The sequence below is a fragment of the Ovis canadensis genome, chromosome 20, assembly GCF_042477335.2.
Source record: "Ovis canadensis isolate MfBH-ARS-UI-01 breed Bighorn chromosome 20, ARS-UI_OviCan_v2, whole genome shotgun sequence".
Lineage (NCBI taxonomy): Eukaryota > Metazoa > Chordata > Mammalia > Artiodactyla > Bovidae > Ovis > Ovis canadensis.
The window spans coordinates 37274790-37291767 of NC_091264.1; the positions used below are offsets into that span (position 1 = coordinate 37274790).

The window sequence follows — 16978 nt, forward strand, 5'->3', positions numbered from 1 at the left end:
TAGGCCAACTCAGTTAGAAAAGTATAGTGTATGGATGGAATCTATTGCATGATAAAAATGCTACAAACACCATTTACTTGCAGTCAATAAGAAATTTACTTGTTTTAAAAAAATCCAAATGCTGGCATTGTCCAGAAAAATTTAACAAGTTTATTTATAATTGTTATAAAGTTGAACTGCTGAAACTTGTTCACTGAAACATTTTGACTTTCATTAATGCTTTATGTCCCCGCATTTATATTAAAAATTCACACACAAATGAAAATGGAAAAACTGCCGATACCTGATTTCTGTCCCCTATTTTCCACTTGCAATCATATACCAGGTACCTTTTGATCCCATGGAAAAAAAAAAAAATCTAACGTTGAGAACTACCAATAACAGGAAGAAGAGAATTTTTTTTTTTTTTTAAAGAATGAAATGTTTCCCATCATGGATTCTTAAGCATGTTCTCCTCGTATGCGGCGTGCTAGCTGGATGTCTTTTGGCATAATTGTTACACGTTTGGCATGGATAGCACACAGGTTGGTGTCTTCAAAAAGGCCAACCAGATAGGCCTAACTTGCCTCCTGCAAAGCACCAATAGCTGCACTCTGGAAGCACAGATCTGTTTTGAAGTCCTGAGCAATTTCCCGCACCAGACGCTGGAAGGGAAGTTTGCGAATCAGAAGTTCAGTGGACTTCTGATAACGTCTAATTTCACGGAGTGCCACAGTACCAGGCCTGTAATGATGAGGTTTCCTCACCCCTCCAGTAGAGGGTGCACTCTTGCGAGCAGCTTTTGTAGCGAGTTGCTTCCTTGGGGCTTTACCACCAGTCGATTTGTGGGCAGTCTGCTTTGTACGAGCCATGGTATAGAGACCTCCTTACTTACCCCCCTTCTCCTTCCGCTGGAGCTCCGCGAGCTAGAGATGGCAGTGGATTTAACAGTGAATTCCCCTATGAGACCTGAAGCACAGGCAAGACAGGAAAAACAGATAAATTGAAAAGTGAAAAAAGTGAACATGAAGTCACTCAGCCGTGTCCAACTCTTTGTGACCCCATGGACTTCAGTCCTCCAGGCTCTTCTGTCCATGGCGATTCTCCAGGCAAGAATACTAGAAGGAGTTGCCATTTCCTTCTCCAGGGGATCTTCCTCACCCCAAGGATTGAACCCAGGTCTCCCGCACTGCAGGCAGACTCTTTACCTTGTGCACCATCAGGGAAGCCCCATCAAACCAAAAATTTCTGTGTAAAATGGACATAATAAACAGAGTGAAAAGGCTACTCATGGAATGGAAAACATTATTTGCAAGGTGTATATCTGATAAGAGCATATAAAGAACTACTACAACACAACAACAAAAATCAAACAACTTTATTAAAAAATGGGCCAAGGATTTGAATACACATTATTCCATGGAATTTATAAAACTGGTCAATAAGCCCATGAAAAGATGCTCACTATCAAACATTAGAAAGATGTGAATCAAAACCTTAATATTTTGCCAGCTCATACTGTTGTAGCCATGCATTCCGGGAAACAAACTCGCTCAGAAGGACAATGCAGATAGTGGAGTGCAGTTTATTACACCGGCGGGCCCACGGCAGATCTCCTCTTAGCCAAGGACCCCAACCAGCATTTGTGAAAATCTTTTATACCCCATGTGTACTTGTCTGAACCCACCACTCCAAATTCCTTGAGACTTACATAAACCAAGGAAAATACAATCCCAGTAACCCCATCACTCACGTGCTATGTGCTCAGACAGTCAGACAATTAGCCAATAATCAATAAACCCGAGGTTACACTCCGATAGATACAGAAAAATTTATGGCCTGTCTGGAGGAAGGGGTGATTAGTATATGTTTTCTCTTAGGTGATGAGTAACCTAGATGTGATCTTCAAGGTTCCCCTGTCTGGAGGGGGTCTTATCCTTCTGTTGTTTTCATAGGCACTAAACACAGAGTTCAGAGTCCATTGGAAAGGTGGCCGAGCATGATCAGCATGAACAGGCCTAAGATGGAGTCCTATGAATTCCTTCTTCAATATCCATAAGAACAGTTACTTTAAAAAAAAAACACACACACAACTACAGAGTATAACGAATGTTGGGGAGGATATGTTGAAACTGAAATTTTGAGCGACTTCATGTTCACTTTTTTCACTTTTGTGGGTGGTAATGTAAATCATGCAGTTCCTGTGGAAAAGAGTACAGTTGTTTCAAAAAAATTTTTTTTAAAAATTACCAAGGATCCAGCAAAAAGCAGGAACTCAGAGACATTTGCTCACACATGTTCACAGCGGCATAATTTCAAAGGCCAAAAGGTATAAACAACCCAAATGGTCATTGACAACAAGTGTATAAACAAAAGGTGGCATATTACATAATATGGAATTCATTAAAAAGGATTAATATTCTGATATACGCTACAAAATGAATGAGCACATATTTGAATGAATTTGCTTTATGAAATAAGCTAATCACAAAAAGACAAATACTGTATGTTTCCACTTATATGGGGAACTTAGGATAATCAGACTGATAAATACAGAAAGTAGAGTATACATTCCAAGAACTGGGGCAAGGGGAAAATGAATAGTTATTGTTTCCTGGGGACAGATGTTACATTTAGGAAGATTAAAATGCTCTGTAGATGAATGATCATGATGGTTGTACAATGATGGGAACTGGCTTTATGCCACTGAACATTAATGCCATATAATGGTAAAAATGGTTTGTTTTATGGGAATCTCTGTACAATAAAGGGGTTGTTGTTTTTGTTTAGTCACTAAGTCATGTCCAACTCTTTGTGACCCCATGAACTGTAGCCCACCAAGCTCCTCTGTCCAGGGATTTCCCAGCCAAGAATACTAGAGCAGGTTACCATTTCCTTCTCCAGAGAATATTCCCAACTCAGGGATCGAACCTGCATCTTCTGCATTGGCAGGTGGATTCTTTACCACTGAGGCCCCAGGGAAGCCCCAAGTCATATACTGAGGGAACCATATTTCATTGGATTCCAAATTATAAGTCATTTTCAGTTCTGTTCAGTTCAGTCGCTCAGTCATGTCCGACTCTTTGAGGCCCCATGAATCACAACATGCCAGGCCTCCCTGTCCATCACCAACTCCCAGAGGTCACTTAGACTCACGTCCATTGAGTCAGTGATGCCATCCAGCCATCTCATCCTGGGTCATCCCCTTCTCCTCCTGCCCCCAATCCCTCCCAGCACCAGAGTCTTTTCCAATGAGTCAACTCTTTGCATGAGGTGGCCAAAGTACTGGAGTTTCAGCTTTAGCATCATTCCTTCCAAAGAAATCGCAGGGTTGATCTCCTTCATAATGGACTGGTTGGATCTCCTTGTAGTCCAAGGGACTCTCAAGAGTCTTCTCCAACACCACAGTTCAAAAGCATCAATCCTTCGGCGCTCAGCTTTCTTCACAGTTCAACTCTCACATCCATACATGACCACAGGAAAAACCATGCCTTGACCAGATGGACCTTTGTTGGCAAAGTAATGTCTCTGCTTTTGAATATGCTATCTAGGTTGGTCATAACTTTTCTTTAGTTATAAGTAATTCAGCAAGTGTAATTTGCAATAAGATGGTAGAATGATTTCAGTTGTTCCCACCTTTTTGTCACATGTGCTTATAGCCAGTGAAACAATGTGTATATTTTCCAGTGCACAGTTTGCCTGTTTATAATAGTGACTATGTTCTCATCTGACGATGTCCATTCCACCTTCAAAAAATAGATTCATAGCAACAGCCTTCAATTGCATTGCACCATGAAATTCGATCTGTCCATTTCGAATGACTTCCAAAAATACGCTGAAAAGAGGAAATTGGGCTAATTCTACAAAAATTGGGCATATTATTCAAGGATATTTTCTTGTTTTTATTTAAAAAATACATCACTGATCTTGTAAATGACATCCTATAAGAGAAAGCAAACTCAGTTGTATCTGTCCTGGCAATATTCTCTTCTGTCATGAATGAATTTGTGAAACTCGTGTTTGGAGAGGAGTTGGCACGCAAACTTTGCAGTCAGATCAGTATTTTAGTCTGTGCCAGTTTCAGGCTGAGCTGGATGGAAAAAGTTGAAAGCAAACCAGAGAAGCCTATGAGTTGTAAAAAGTGAAGAAGAACTAAAGAGCCTCTTGATGAAAATGAAAGAGGACAGTGAAAAAGTTGGCTTAAAGCTCAACATTCAGAAAACAAACATCATGGCATTCAGTCCCATCACTTCATGGCAAGTAGATGGGGAAAGAGTGGAAACAGTGGCAGACTTTATATTTTGGGCTCCAAAATCACTGCAGATGGTGACTGCAAGCAAGAAATTAAAAGCCGCTTACTCCTTGGAAGGAAAGTTATGACCAACCTAAATAGCATATTAAAAAGCAGAGACATTACTTTGCCAACAAAGGTCCATCTAGTCAATGCTATGGTTTTTCCAGTAGTTATGTATGGATGTGAGAGTTGGACTATAAGAAAGCTGAGCACTGAAGAATTGATGCTTTTGAACTGTGGTGTTGGAGAAGACTCTTGAGATTCTTTTGGACTGCAAGGAGATCCAACCAGTCCATACTAAAGGAGATCAGTCCCGAGTGTTCATTGGAAGGACTGATGTTGAAGCTGAAACTCCAATATTTTGGCCACCTGATGGGAAGAACTGACTGATTTGAAAAGACCCTGATGCTGGGAAAGATTGAAGGCAGAAGGAGAAGGGGACGACAGAGGATGAGATGGTTGGATGACTCAATGGACATGAGTGTGGCTAAACTCCAGGAGCTGCTGATGGACAGGGAGGCCTGGTGTGCTGCAGTCCACAGGGTCGTGAAGAGTTGGACGTGACTGAGTGACTGAACTGAACTGAACTGATGAGTTGTAACAAGGCTGGTGCCTTGAAACCAGCCACTTAGAGGTTTTCATCATGCATGCCCTTGATAGAAACATTTGTTCACTTAGCCATCCACTCATGGTGTGGGCTCCTGAGTGAGCATGGTATTCCAGGGATACCATGGATACCAAGGGTCTGCCTTTCCCTGGGATAAGAAGACCTGCATTGGTAATTCATAGATCTGAGTCCCACACTGTCTCCCTGGTCTACAACTGTGTAGTTTCAGTCCCCTCCTGCATCTCAAGCTCTCAATGGAGAGTGGCCATAACTGCCAGTTCAGAGCAGTTCATGGTATGTAGCAGTCAAATCTGGGGACTCCACCCAACGATTGTCCCCGCCTTCATCTTCACAACATCTGTCTCTTCTCTCAAAAATACTCGAACTCTTATTTGAACTCTCCACACCAAGAAAATGAATATAACTTTGAAGAACACAGAAACATGTATATATCCCTTGGCTTTAATACGTTTAAACATCTGCAGTGGCCAACTAACGTCATAGAGCTGCTTCTCTACGTCAAGCAATGCAAGTCTTCAGCAATCCAGGCAATGTAGATTTCTGCCTCACATCAGAAGAATATGAATTTGAGTAATTCAGAAGCCTGAGGTGAACACAGTGTGTCACGAAGGATTGTGGAGAGAAGATGAGAAAGAGCATCAGTATTAAAAGTCAGAGGTATTGTTTCCTGCTTTAATTGTTCCTTCCCTGTCCCTGGCAATATGCCTTCTCATAAATGCAACCAGGATTAGGAATTCTTTCCAATAATTTAAAAGCAGTTTTACCTTGGGCGTGATTTTTGATCTCTTTGTATTTCAGTTTCTGCATCTGTAAATGTGACCCACTTGTTCATACTCAAAGTTTGCTCCAAAGATTTAATGAGATACCCCACGCAATACAATTGTGAAACGGTAAATGTGATACTACACGCACAATTAATAAACGACAATTTGGATGAGAAGCAAGTACAGTGTTAGTATGTCGATTGACATGTGAAAAGTAAACATTAATAGCGAATACAATACACCAGGATCTGTTATGTATCCTGTATATAAACATTTCCCTTATTATTTTTTGCAGCAACTCTACAAGGGAGGTGCTCTTATCTCCATTTCAAAAGAGGAAACTGAGGCTCAGATATGTTATCATGCAGATGTCAGCAACAGCTATTATACAAGATAAAGGAGAACCTCTTTATCAGCAGGTGCGGGGCAGTTTATCTCCCTGACACTTGTTTTCTCATTGTGTACATCCACTTAAAGAACTGTCACTTCAGTTCAGTTCAGTCGCTCAGTCGTATCGACTCTTTGCGACCCCATGAATCGCAGCACGCCAGGCCTCCCTGTCCATCACCAACTCCCGGAGTTCACTCAGATTCACATCCATCGAGTCAGTGATGCCATCCAGCCATCTCATCCTCTGTCATCCCCTTCTCCTCCTGCCCCCAATCCCTCCCAGCATCAGAGTCTTTTCCAATGAGTCAACTCTTCGCATGAGGTGGCCAAAGTACTGGAGTTTCAGCTTTAGCATCATTCCTTCCAAAGAAATCCCAGGGTTGATCTCCTTCATAATGGACTGGTTGGATCTCCTTGTAGTCCAAGGGACTCTCAAGAGTCTTCTCCAACACCACAGTTCAAAAGCATCAATTCTTCGGCGCTCAGCCTTCTTCACAGTCCAACACTCACATCCATACATGACTACTGGAAAAACCATAGCCTTGACTAGATGGACCTTAGTCGGCAAAGTAATGCCTCTGCTTTTGAATATGCTATCTAGGTTGGTCATGGCTTTTCCTCCAAGGAGTAAGCATCTTTTAATTTCATGGCTGCAATCACAATCTGCAGTGATTTTGGAGCCCCCCAAAATAAAGTCTGTCACTATTTCCACTGTTTCCCCATCTATTTGCCATGAAGTGATGGGACTGGATGCCATGATCTTCGTTTTCTGAATGGTGAGCTTTAAACCAACTTTTTCACTCTCCTCTTCACTTTCATCAAGAGGCTTTTTAGTTCCTCTCCATTTTCTGCCATAAGGGTGGTGTCATCTGCATATCTGAGGTTATTGACATTTCTCCTGGCAATCTTGATTCCAGCTTGTGTTTCTTCCAGCCCAGCGTTTCTCATGATGTACTCTGCATATAAGTTAAATAAGCAGGGTGACAATATACAGCGTTGACGTACTCCTTTTCCTATTTTGAACCAGGCTGTTGTTCCATGTCCACTTCTAACTGCTGCTTCCTGACCTGCATACAGATTTCTCAAGAGGCAGGTCAGGTGGTCTGGTATTTCCATCTCTTTCAGAATTTTCCACAGTTTATTGTGATCCACACAGTCAAAGCTTTGGCATAGTCAATAAAGCAGAAATAGATGTTTTTCTGGAACTCTCTTGCTTTTTCCATGATCCAGCGGATGTTGGCAATTTGATCCCTGGCTCCTCTGCCTTTTCTAAAACCAGCTTGAACATCAGGAATTTCACGGTTCACGTATTGCTGAAGCCTGGCTTGGAGAATTTTGAGCATTACTTTACTAGCATGTGAGATGAGTGCAATTGTGCAGTTGTTTGAGCATTCTTTGGCATTGCCTTTCTTTGGAATTGGAATAAAAAGTGACCTTTTCCAGTCCTGTGGCCACTGCTGAGTTTTCCAAACTTGCTGGCATATTGAGTGCAGCACTTTCACAGCATCATCTTTCAGGATTTGAAATAACTCAACTGGAATTCCATCACCTCCACTAGCTTTGTTCATAGTGATGCTTTCTCAGGCCCACTTGACTTCACATTCCAGGATGTCTGGCTCTAGATGAGTGATCACACCATCGTGATTATCCAGGTCATGAAGATCTTTTTTGTATAGTTCTTCTGTGTATTCTTGCCACCTCTTCTTAATATCTTCTGGTTCTGTTAGGTCCAGACCATTTCTGTCCTTTATTGAGCCCTTCTTTGCATGAAATGTTTCCTTGGTGTCTCTAATTTTCTTGAAGAGATCTCTAGTCTTTCCCATTCTGTTGTTTTCCTCTATATCTTTGCATTGATCGCTGAAGAAGGCTTTCTTATCTCTTCTTGCTATTCTTTGAAACTCTGCATTCGGATACTTATATCTTTGCTTTCTCCTTTGCTTTTCCCCTCTCTTCTTTTCACAGCTATTTGTAAGCCCTCCCCAGACAGCCATTTTGCTTTTTTGCATTTCTTTACCATGGGGATGTTCTTGATCCCTGTCTCCTGTACAATGTCACGAACCTCATTCCATAGTTCATCAGGCACTCTATCAGATCTAGGCCCTTAAATCTATTTCTCACTTCCACTGTATAATCATAAGGGCTTTGATTTAGGTCATACCTGAATGGTCTAGTGGTTTCCCCTACTTTCTTAAATTTAAGTTTGAATTTCGTAATAAGGAGTTCATGATCTATGCCACAGTCAGCTCCTGGTCTTGTTTTTGTTGACTGTGTAGAGCTTCTCCATCTTTGGCTGCAAAGAATACAATCAATCTGATTTCAGTGTTGACCATCTGGTGATGTCCATGTGTAGAGTCTTCTCTTGTGTTGTTGGAAGAGGGTGTTTGCTATGACCAGTGCATTTTCTTGGCAAAACTCTATTAGTCTTTGCCCTGCTTCATTCCACATTCCAAAGCGAAATTTGCCTGTTACTCCAGGTGTTTCTTGACTTCCTACTTTTGCATTCCAGTCCCCTATAATGAAAAGGACATATTTTTGGGGTGTTAGTTCTACAAGGTCTTGTAGGTCTTCATAGAACCGTTCAACTTCAGCTTCTTCAGCATTACTGGTTGGGGCATAGACTTGGATAACTGTGATATTGAATGATTTACCTTGGAGACAAACAGATATCATTCTGTCATTTTTGAGACTGCATCCAAGTACTGCATTTCAGACTCTTTTGTTGACCGTGATGGCTACTCCATTTCTTCTGAGGGATTCCTGCTTGCAGTAGTAGATATAATGGTCATCTGAGTTAAATTCACCCATTCCAGTCCATTTTAGTTCGCCGACTCCTAGAATGTCAACGTTCACTCTTGCTATCTCTTGTTTGACCACTTCCAATTTGCCTTGATTCATGGACCTGACATTCCAGGTTCCTATGCAATATTGCTCTTTACAGCATCGGACCTTGCTTCTATCACCAGTCACATCCACAGCTGGGTATTATTTTTGCTTTGGCTCTATATCTGTGTGCAATTACATCACCAACAAAAAATGGATTTTTTTTTTTAGAATTGTGTGTAAATTATTTAGCTCATCTTTAGAACAACGTTTGGGAGACAAACTGGCTTAGATTTTCAGTTTTCCCTGGCACCCAAAGAAATTTTGTGTATACACTGCCATCTTTTGGTTATTTCCTAGAATTACCGTCATGTTACAGAATTTACTGAGCTATATAATGAAGTAACTCATTAGCCTGGCCCCAGAGTAAGAATGTGGTTTGCAGGTTTTAATCTAATCATACATGACAATACCTGATTTTTTTTTTGAAAATACCTGATTTTGTCTTGGCTTCATCTGACTGAATGAATAGATATCACAGAACACGCTGCATTTAGGTTATAGCATCACTCAGCTATGGGAATATCATTGTAATCATTAGGAGAGAAATCTTGCCTATTGTGAGAAGGTTACCAAATGAATAGGACTGGAACTTAACTGCCTAACTCACAGATGATTGCTTGAGTGGATACTGTGATGTGCTTCTCAGGTTCCTTTCTACAACACAGGATGTACTTCCCCTGTAGCTGGGAGTTACTCACAGACAGCCCTACTGTGTGCCCCTCTAAGAATTAGCTTTGCCCATGAACAGAGTTTCCTCTCAGAGCAGCCCACACATAAGAACTGATAGCTGTGGGAATTGTAACCACCAGGCACCTCTCTCCACGTTGGGACAGCTCTGAAGGGCCATCCCAGTTTTATATTTACCTTGGGATTAGCCGAAGACTCTCTTGTGACTGCCTTCCAAGCCAGCTTCTCCAGGTGTATAATCCTGTTTCTCTCCCTATGTCCACAGGGATGTGTAAATCTGGAGATTTTCCCCCAGTAAGTGTCCTGCCAAGGAATCTCCGTTCCACACTCTGCCTACCTACCTGCAACTTGATATACACAGTTTGCAGTTCAGACCTCTTTGAGGGAGCTCTCCAGCACATTACCTCTGATTAATATTGGAAGGATATTCCTGTTTTGTGTGGTACATCTCTGATTAAAATCACAAGAGAATGTTCATTGTATTTGCTCCAAAGATGTGAATTCTGGCTTGAACAAATGATTCTGTTTAATCAGGTTCAGGATTAGAACCTGATTTTTCTTTCTTCTCTTTTTAGGAGGAGGTGTTTGTGTTTTTCTCTTCACCCCCATTCCTGTTCCTTTAATGTGTTGCTGCTAATTTTATCAATTCCTTCCCATATATGCCCTATGCGTTTTTACAGGACAGCTGATCTCCTATATTCCTTTTGACATGTTACATAGTTTTAAGAATGTTTTAATTTTATCATTTTGTTGATCTCTCAGACCTAATGCAAAGAGCTAACTCATTGGAAAAGACCCTGATGCTGGGAAAGATTGAAGGCAGGAGGAGATGGGCACGACAGAAGACGAGGTATCACCAACTCAATGAATTTGAGCAAACTCTGAGAGATGATGAAGGGCAAGGAAGCCTGGTGTGCTGCAGTTCATGGGATCACAAAGAATCAGACATGACTTAGCAACTGAACAACATACCTTTGCTCCTTGACACTTGGTTTTATAGCACCTAGTTGGCTCCCTAGGAGGTTTATAGTGGAAAGACAAGTTCTCTCTTTATGGGATGCAAGGGAACTGGGAAATAGACTTGCCAACATTTACTTATCTGGTTGCACCGTCTTAGAATCTGGATGTCTTAATTCTCACAGCATCTTTGTCTCTGGGCTACTGCCCAATGAAGATAAGTCATGAAATGAATCTTGTTAACCAAAAATAACTTGTTAAACAAAGTTTGATATACGGAAGACATTGACTAGCCTCATATTAGCTGGGAGTGTGGCGTTGTGTTCACTCTAGATCTCTCAAATGAGGATCCCAGAGAATGGAGGTCGGGAATGTGTGCTTTACCAAGTTCTTCCATTGATTCTTAATACATTCAAATTTGAGAAGTCTAATGAAATTAGACTGTCTGTTGGAATTATTGCTCTGTTATTTGCTAACTGTATGATGTGGGAAAAAGTTACTTATGTCCTCTGGATCTCTGTTTCTCCTGAAAGAGCATAGCCTGGTCTGTGAGGACCAGACTTTAGTACAGGCATACCTTGGAGATACTGCAGGTTTGGTTCCAGACCACTGCAATAAAGCAAATATAGCAATATAGTGAGTCATAGGAATTTTTTTGTTTTCTCAGTGCATATAATAGTTATGGTTACACAGCGCTGTAGTTTATTAAGTGTGTAGTATTAGCTTTATGTCTAAACAATGTACTTGTGCATGCGTGCTCAATCATGTCTGACTCTTAGTGACTGTAGCCCACTATATTCCTCTGTCCATGGGATTTCCCCAGCAAGAATACTGGAGTGGGTGACCATTTACTACACCAGGGGATCTTCCTGACCCAAGGATCAAACTGGCATCTCCTGTGTCTCCTATATCTCCTGCACTAGTAGGCAAATTTTCTTTTTTTTTAACCACCGAGCTACATTAAAAATGTACATACCTTAATAAAAAAACATTTTATTGCTAAAAAATGTGACCATCATCTGAGCCTTCAGTGAGTCATAGTAATAATGATACAGATCAGAGTCCTTGGCCTTTCCCCAACCAGTAGAAATTAATAAGTGGCCAGATAAGAAATTCAAGAAAGTGCAAGTGTTAGTTGCTCAGTTGTGTCTGTTTGTGATCCCATGAACTGTTGTTGCCCACCAGGCTCCTCTGTCCATGGAGTTCCTCAGGCAAGAATGCTGGAGTGGGTTGCCATGCCCTCCTCCGGGGGATCTTCCCAACCCAGGGATCGAACTCAGGTCCCTTGCATTGCAGGCAGATTCTTTACCTTCTGAACCAGCAGGGAAGTCCAAGAAATTCAGGCATGGCTTTATTGGGGCCCCTGTTGCAGCAGAGGAGTGAGAACTGACAACAGGTTCCCATGCTCGCTCCATGAGATGGGGCAACTTCATTCCTTATAGCAGGTGAGGGTAGAGGTGTGTCCAGGGGTCAGGCTGGAGGAGCGGCTTAGGCTGCTTGCCCAACCCTTTGGTGTATTCTGTGCAGAGGGCATGCACAGTACCCTGCTTTGGCTCCTGACACCCTGTTTTTGCTCCAGGCTCTTCAGAAGTGGCAGCTGGTTCTTTTGCTCTTTTTGTATCATGTCATCCGTAATTTTCCCCAGCAGTCCATGCAGAGTTATTTTGAGTCCCTCACAATTTATTTGTATTTTGTTGCTCAAGGAGACGTGTGACTAAGTGCAGCCACCACAGCAAAGCGTCCCAGGTCTCAGACTGTCCCGGCGTGTAGCATCTCCTAGGCCTGGCTGTGTCTGCTGCAGATGTGTTGGTAGGCAGGGTGAGTCCCCAGCAAGGCTGATTCTGAGGCCAGGCCTGAGCTCTGCAGGGGCTCCAGCCACAAACTGCTGGGGGTGGTACCTTGGTGGGCTGGGCTAGACCCCGCTGGGGCAGGAGCTGCTTTGAGGAGCATTCTGGTTCAGTCTAGGGCATCTGCTGAGTGTGGAAAACCAGTCCCAGCCAAGGTTGCCCACTGGATGTGGCAGGGCAAGAGCTGCTGCGGAAGAGGGCTGGCCAGCGGGGTGAGGGGGGTGGGTTGAGGGGGGCACATGTGCAGGGGAACACTGGGCAAGGCAGGTGACCCTAGCCTGGTAGATGGCAAATGTCAGAAATGTACCCCCAGAGCCCGACCAGTTAGGCTGAGGGAGAATGAAAGATAAATGGTGCCTGCCAACTCTTGAATCCCTGGAGATAACTCCAACAGACCCACACTCCTGGGCACTTTCTGTAAAATGAGTCAATGAATTTCCTTCATGTCTGGTGGAGGTGCTTTTCAAACTGCTGCCTCTGTTCAGGGACTTGCAAAGAGTGAGTTTGAGCAGAGGCTCAGTTGTGTATAGCCCTCAGGCCCTTCTGGACATAAGCCCTGTTGGCTTTCAAAGACTGTGTTATGGGGGCTCACCTTCCCACTGCAGGGGTGCCTAATGTGGGGTGCATACCCTTCCTCCTCAGGGAGGACCTCTACCCTTATGCTGTCCTCTCCTGCTTATGGGAGTGGGGGTCCTAAGTAGATTCTGTCTCTTCCCCTCTTACCTGTCTCAATGTGGTTTTTCTTTTTATAGAGCTAGTTGTAGAAGTGCTGGCAACCACATTTGCAATACGCATTGGTGATATAAATACTCAGCAAATAGAACAGAAAGAAACCACTTCATCTTAGTAATGGCCGTGTATTCCCTTCATTTCCATGAGAGACCCCAGTTCAGTTCAGTTCAGTCGCTCAGCTGTATCCAACTCTTTGCGACCCCATGGACTGCAGCACGCCAGGCCTCCCTGTCCATCACCAACTCCCAGAGTTCGCTCAGACTCATGTCCATCAAGTTGGTGATGCCATCCAACCATCTCATCCTCTGTTGTCCACTTCTCCTCCTGTCTTTAATGTTTCCCAGTGTCAGGGTCTTTTCCAATGAGTCAGTTCTTTGCATCAGGTGGCCGAAATATTGGAGCTTCAGCTTTAGCATCAGTCCTTCCAATGAATAATCAGGACTGATTTCCTTTAGGATTGACTGGTTTGATCTTGCAGTCCAAGGGACTCTCAAGAGTCTTATCCAACACCACAGTTCAAAAGCATCAGTTCTTTGGCTCTCGGCTCTCTTTATGGTCCAACTCTCACATCCATACATGACTACTGGAAAAACCATAGCTTTGACTAGACGAACTTTTGTTGGCAAAGAAATGTCTTTGCTTTTGAATATGCTGTCTAGGTTGGTCATAGCTTTTCCTCCAAGGAGTAAGCATCTTTTAATTTCATGGCTGCAGTCACCATCTGCAGTGATCTTGGAGGCCAAAAAAATAAAGTCAGCCACTTTTTCCACTGTTTCCCCATCTATTTGCCATGAAGTGATGGGACCGGATGCCTTGATCTTTGTTTTCTGAATGTTGAGTTTTAAGCCAACTTTTTCACTCTCCTCTTTCACTTCCATCAAGAGGCTCTTTAGTTCTTCTTCGTTTTCTGCCATAAGGGTGGTGTCATCTGTGTATCTGAAGTTATTGATATTTTTCCTGGCAATCTTGATTCCAGCTTGTGCTTCATCCAGTCCAGCATTTTGTATGATGTACTCTGCATATAAGTTAAATAAGTAGGATGACAATATACAGCCTTGATGTACTCCTTTCTGGATTTGGAACCAGTCTGTTGTTCCATGTCTAGTTCTAACTGTTGCTTCTTGACCTGCATACAGATTTCTCAGGAGGCAGGTCAGGGGGTCTGGTATTCCCACCTCCTGAAGGATTTTCCACAGTTTGCTGTGATCCACACAGTCAAAGGCTTTGCTGTAGTCAATAAAGTAAATTAGATGTTTTTCTGGAAGTCTTGCTTTTTCGATGATCCAACATGTTGGCAGTTTGATCTCTGGCTCCTCTGCCTTTTCTAAATCCAGCTTGGACAAAAATTGTGAATGATAAAAATAATAAAAGTTAATACCTAACACAACATGTCAGGATCTGTTAGGAATTCTGTATGTATTTTCCCATACTTTATCCTCACAGCAGCTCTACAAGGGAGGTGCTATTATTATCCCCATTTGCAAATGAGGAAACTGAGATGCAGATATGTTATCAGGTCTATGTCAGCAACAGCTAATGTACAAGGAAGATGAAAGGAAGAACCTCTTTATCAACAGGTGCGGGATGAATAACCTAACACTATTAGAGTTATCTTTTTTTGGTACATCCACTTAAAAGGGTGACCTATTGCCCACAAAGTGTGGAGGCTGTTTTATTTTGTTTTCATCATAGTCTTTTTATGAAAACCATTGAGCTACTTTTTAAAGAATAATTTAAAAATAGCATAACAGTTGTTTTTCCTTGGCTTCAAATGTTTAGTGATCATATGTATATGCTGCCATCTTGTGGTCATTTCCTGGAATTAGTCTTTATGTGAGTAAACTTTCTAAACTGGGATAAATACAGCCTGGTGCAGAGAAAAAAACATGGTTCTACAGCTTTTAATTATTACACACCACAAGATATATTTCTTTTTTTCCTAGTATGTGTACTTTAGAAAATACATATTTCTATCAAACTATATATCCAACCAGTCCATTGTGAAGGAGATCAGCCCTGGGATTTCTTTGGAAGGAATGATGCTAAAGCTGAAACTCCAGTACTTTGGCCACCTCATGAGAAGAGTTGACTCATTGGAAAAGACTCTGATGCTGGGAGGGATTGGGGGCAGGAGGAGAAGGGGACGACAGAGGATGAGATGGCTGGATGACATCACCGACTCGATGGACGTGAGTCTGAGTGAACTTGGGGAGATGGTGACGAACAGGGAGGCCTGGCGTGCTGTGATTCATGGGGTCGCAAAGAGTCGGACACGACTGAGCGACTGAACTGAACTGACATGTGCATGAATGAGTTGAATTGACAGAAAATATCCAAACATGGTATAAGATTTTCTGGCAAAGAGAATACTAAGGCCATCAAGAAATCTTGCTGTTATGAACAGGCTGCCAAATGCTTAAAACAATGACCTCCAAAGTAAGCACTTGTCTATCTGCATATCTTGGAGCATTTTAAACACATGCTTCGTATACATCTGCATAGAAATGAGTTTTTATTATAAAGGCTTTAAAATTGAGAATCACGATCTGTTACATTTGCCTGTTGCATTAAGCCAAGAGTTTTAGTTTCCTTGTGACCTGAATCCATTTTTGTGCCCATTTGCTCTGCACTACAAACCCAACAACCTAACTAGGTTTTTGCCATCAAGGATGCTCTTTACTACCTTTGCTTTTCAGGGTTTCTGGACATCCATGAGCATATGTGCGCGTGCACACACACACATCTGCTTGTTTTCTTTTTTTAAGTGAAAGCAAGTATATTTAAAGTGATACACATTCCATAAACAGAGTATGGGCTATCTTCACATACATTTGTTTTTAATAGAACAATGTATTTGAGTTCCTGAGTCCAGTCTTGACACTCCTGACATAGACCTTGGGTATACCATGAAATTTCAAGTCCACAGGAAAGAGTGCTACTGTGTCAACCAACACTCCTGATAAGCTGGGGTCATTGGAGTGATGTTGGGAAGTAGTCAAAAAGTTGCGCTTGTGAAAGATTCAACAGAAACCTCAACGGAGACTCAACGAGGGGAGCTTTCATGCCCTGCAGCGGTAGCAGAGCCCATCAAGAAAAAGAAAGCTCCCGCTTCCTTCCTTCAAAGACTCTCCAATAAAGAGCCATTGCTGTTTACTATAGTCCTCCCTCGTTCCTTTCCTCCCTGTAAAGGCATCTTCCTTCCTTGCCAAGTGGGGACTTGCATGTGGCACCCCGTAGCTGCCCACTCCAAATTGCAATTCTCTGCTGATTCTGAATAAACTCATCATTGCTGGAGAAATATCTGGCAGTGTATTTGTTTCAGTTCAGCACACTATATGTTTGCGTCACACCTACTTGGAGATATTTCTCAGTATGAATCTCGTTTGGGGTAACACAAAAAATTTTCAGTGTTGAAGTAAAACCATTTCTACTGCTTCTTTCTTTTACTTGGTATGGGAAATGATAAAAACCTGAGAATTGTTTTTTATATAAGCTTTCAGAAAGAAAGCACATTTACCAAAAAAATACCTGAAACGAAACAAAATACCACATATTGTGTTCTCTGTGTAGCCATACACTTCTCTAGGTTTCTTTAATATTCCAGTTCAGTTGGAAATAAGGGAAAGAATATCCTCCATGCATGGATTACCCCTTGCATGTAATCAATGCTGAATATTTATTTTGTTAAATTAAGCATTCACACAGTTTTCTTGCCCTGCTTTACAAATGTGTATAGATATGGGAATGAAACAGTGAGACCTTCAAACCACTTCCCATTAACCAACATTTACCTTTCAAGTAATGAGACTGGACTCTT

At 42.1% G+C, this 16978-nt stretch overlaps 1 pseudogene; it reads right to left on the bottom strand.

The window, feature by feature from the left end:
* Window positions 1-353: 353 nt before the first annotated feature.
* Window positions 354-904, bottom strand: LOC138425110 (histone H3.3A-like; annotated as a pseudogene).
* Between the last annotated feature and the right edge of the window lie 16074 nt (window positions 905-16978).